The sequence below is a fragment of the Haplochromis burtoni genome, unplaced genomic scaffold, assembly GCF_018398535.1.
Source record: "Haplochromis burtoni strain Fernald_Lab_line unplaced genomic scaffold, NCSU_Asbu1 Contig_340, whole genome shotgun sequence".
Taxonomy (NCBI): domain Eukaryota; kingdom Metazoa; phylum Chordata; class Actinopteri; order Cichliformes; family Cichlidae; genus Haplochromis; species Haplochromis burtoni.
The window spans coordinates 119,891-124,176 of NW_024582701.1; the positions used below are offsets into that span (position 1 = coordinate 119,891).

The 4,286-nt window shown below is 38.8% G+C and overlaps 1 protein-coding gene across 3 annotated transcripts in view; it reads left to right on the forward strand.

The window, feature by feature from the left end:
• The window catches only part of LOC102305239 (CMP-N-acetylneuraminate-beta-galactosamide-alpha-2,3-sialyltransferase 1), a 112,826-nt gene that overhangs the window by 38,876 nt on the left and 69,664 nt on the right, over positions 1–4,286 (forward strand). The gene's annotated exons all lie outside the window — the stretch shown is intronic.

The window sequence follows — 4,286 nt, forward strand, 5'->3', positions numbered from 1 at the left end:
TGCTCAAATTTCCCATCGAGAGGGCCAATGTGCATTTATCATCTTCCATATTGAGTTGATTGGTTCAGCTGCCCGTCACTACCAGATCAACTGCCAGTTTGCAGATGTGCGAGGGTAACGCGCTGCCCGAAAACTGCCCGAAATGCGTTGACAGAAACATTTTAGGGATTTTTAGTCATTCTGCACTCCAGATGCATTAATTGCGTTACAAAATTTTAATCGCGCTGACTGTAACGGTGGACTAATTTGCCTTAATGCGTTAATTTTGACAGCACTAATGCTGACCTTTGTGAATTGAAACATGAAGTACAGTTTTGGTTGGTATGAGGTTAAAAAAAAATCTTTGTACAAATTAAAACTGTGCTTTGTGTTGGCCGTATAAAGCCGTATAACTAGGAATACATAGAAAAAGCTGATTGGGGTTAGATTAAACACTAAAAAGCTCTCTGAAAAAATATTCACAGAAGTGGTTATTAGTGAGTGCATTAGTATTTACATTTTGGATGGATGAGAATCTTTGTTCCTGAACAGGGAGATGCTGTGAAAGCCTGAAATGTCACCAGTGAGACGTGTACTCGTCACAGTACTGGTATTGATCAGCATCACTATGAATTCTGTGTGGATATGCAGTGTTATGGTGCCTGAGCTAACTGAATCTGGATCTTTCAGTGGAGGGTGAGAGCCGAGCGCATACACCAAAAACAGCCTTAAAACAGACTGTTAATGAGCTTCATAATTATCTGCCTATACCTGGGGTTAGGCTTTTAATAGCTTCAGGCAAGAAGAGTTAAGGCATAGTCATAGGCATATTTCTAAAGAAAGTTTGTTTTGTGTGAACCTTCGCAGATTGCTTTAGGTTTCATTTGAGCTGTGGATCAGACACAGTAAGCTGGATATCAGACTCTTAATTTTCAGAATTCTGGTGAATTTGTATGAACTAATTTAGACCTTTTCTGCATCGGTTTGTGGCAGAAACGCACCGAGGCTCTCATGCATTTTGTATTACTTTCAAATAATCATTCTCATCTGTCCTTGTTAAATATTATCCCTACTGAGTCAACAGTCTCTTCTGTACTCATGTGGGTTTGCTTGGGTTTAGATGTGAAGGTCAGAATACTTTCGTTTTCTTTTGTCTGGGGAAGCAACCTGCTTAATGTGCATGTGGCAACTGTTCACACCACTTATACATTTATATATTGGAAACGTATCAACACCTTTTTTTGTTGTCACTCAGATCTGTTTCACTAGGATTTCTATTCATATTCAAACCATGGCAAACATGTCTGTGATCATTTTGGGTATTTCCAGGGTAATTACCAGTTAACAAAATAAACTGTATAGAGGCTACAGTGCATGGAAAGTCATTATTAAGTGCTAAACTCATAGTCTTTTCTTTTCTTTTTACCATTTTCTGTTGACCAACCACACACCTGTGCGTGGATCATTTTCACTGCAGGATCTCCTACCACACTTCCTGCTGTGCCACGGTAGTAAACATAAACATTGGTTCTTTAAAATTTGAACAAACAACCAATGCTTTGGTTCTCTGGAGAGGACACTTTGCTTTTCATGTTCTTCTTGACAGAAGAGGATTTCTTCCAAATGCAGGAGTGAATCTGGAACAAGATCAGAGACAGAGTGAAATCCTCAGTGGATCTGACTGGCACGCTGATAGAGAAATCATTTGATACAAAAACAAAAAACCCAACATTCTGTGGCATTGATGTAGTGACAGATCCACCATCCCACCTGATGCCTGAATAATGACTGTCAGAAATTAAACAAAGGGGTGTCCTTGTGCCTAGCAGTTAAATAGGACCACTTTCATGATGAAACATGCTGCTGGAAACATGTTTCCTAGTTGTGTGCCAAATTTTTGACTCCACATGGCAAAATAGCTTACAGTGTTGAAGAATCCTCCAAGGACCACAGTCCTCAGTAAACATGCTGCTGTGCCATCTGATCTCCTTTTGCGGCTTGTATTTTTGCATCTACATAAAGAGGGAAAAGGCATTCGGGTGTAAAACTGCTTTACAGTAAAACAGTCAACGATCAGAAAGACTAAACGTAAAGAATGTGCTGCATCATGGTGGACATTTTTATGTCTGCCAGAAATGCAAATGGACTGCTTTATTTCTTCCCACACCTTACCCTGGTGCTCATGATTAATGGGAGAGGCGTCGCCTTTCGGATAGAGAACTTCCTCGACAAAACACATTAATACTGAGACCTGTTTTACATTCTCTTTCTGGCTGCATCTATCAGTGAAAGTGCAGGAAAATCATTTGTCTGCATGCAAAATGGCCTAATCAAAACTAGAGATAAAAACACCGAAACTGGAGGGGGAAAAAAAGCTGTAGTATCATGGGAACATGGATTGTGTGTTGCCAAATGAACTACACATTTCATTCTATTGGAGGCATTGTGCATTTTTGTTAATGATTAATGAGTGAGACTTCTCATTTTGGACACAGAATGTGCTTGACAACAGACATCAATAATCACAGCCTGCTTTACATTCTGTCCACCTCTCAGTTAACGTGCGTGGACGGGAGCGGACGACATTTGACTGCATGCAAAATTGGTCAGAGATTTTCATTTGAGAGTGAACATCAAACCCAATTTTCACAGGAGGCTGTAGCTGTGCCTGCCTCTACCTGAGTTTGTTTTTTACTACACAAAGAGCTCATCAAATCTGAAAATCATTAGCTGGCCGATACCGAGTTAGAGAGGGCAAATGGTTTGTACAAAATGTGCACCTGTACCTCGTGTGTTTTTTGGAATGGGGGGGCTTCATTATCACATTCATGTTTTATTTTTTTCTGTGTCATGACACTATAGCAGAGTAAAGAAAAAATATTTAAAGTGAACATCGACTTGTGTTTGTTGTGTTTGACAGCCAAACACATTGTTCCAAACACCAAAATGGCACAAAAGCCTCAATCAGGGAGTTAAACAGATTTCATGGGGCTCTGTTCTAGTGAAAGATTTACCTGTAGTGTACAACCAACTGCAATCTGCAAGCATGTGACAGCATATTAAAACATCAGAAGACGGCTTTTCTTTGGTACACAGTATTTGTCAAATTGGAATTACAGGACACAATAGACGCAACACTGAGTAAAAGACGTTGAGTAAAAAAACCCAACTGTACCTAAATTTGTCCACTGTCCTCTTGCAGCCCATCCTTGGCTCTTTAGTTTTTCATTTACACTTTAACTGGGTGTGTACAGCAGCCCCAATGGGCCTGTGTGGCAGCATTGACTTGACACGTTGAATCTTGAATCTCTTGAATCTTGACAGTTTTCTTGCTAGTGCCCCCCCCCCCAAATTTTAATGCATTGTGACAGTTATATCTGGCAAAACGCCTTACATTGTTATTATAATAAAAACTCTTGTAGCTGTCAAAAAAGCAACAAGAACAAAACAAGCATACTCAGTGAATGATCACCAAAGATTACCCTTTTTTAAAATATATTTTACAGTTTTATTTTGTTTGGTTTTTTTGTTTTTTTTTGTTTTTTGGTTTTTGGTTTTTTTTTTAAAAATACAGTTTTATTTTGAAAGGGTACAGGGAAGAGGGACAGGAGAGAGAAAGGGGAAGACATTTGGCAAAGGGCCACGGGACAGATTCGAAGCCGGGCTAGCCACTCTCAGCCATGTGGCATATGGTCACCTGCTTATCCTCAACCCACAAATACGATCCTTGCGTTTACCTTGAGTTGTTTATTATATTGCTGTCTTTTTCTTTGCTTTTTTTCTCTTTTTTCTTTCTCAACAGGTGATCAAGGTGATTGATATCAGGGCTGCCACAAACGATTATTTTGATAGTCGATTTGTCACCGATTATTTTTTGCGATTAGTCGACTAATCAGATCATCATCCACTGGACATAGTACAGCTTATTGCACCAGCAGCATCTGCTCTTATATAATTATCATTAGCTTACAGCTTTAAGTCTTTAAGGTATGTGCTAACTAAAAATAAAGACAAGATGATAGTTTATTAAATTTTAATGAAGTTTGCAGATTGTTTCGGTGAAGTTTAATAAACTCCTTGCTATCTAAAATATAACAGGACACCGGAGTATATTCTCCAGCATCTCACACTTCTGATGATCAGCTGTCTGCTTGACGTTTATTCAGCTGTGTAAAACTATAACTTTAATCTCAGCCAAACCGATTTACTCAGGAACAAATAAAATACTAAAAAAAGCCAAACAATAACATTTTTAAGTTATCTAAGTGACTTATATATCATGTTTAACCTGAGTAGTGAAAGACGGC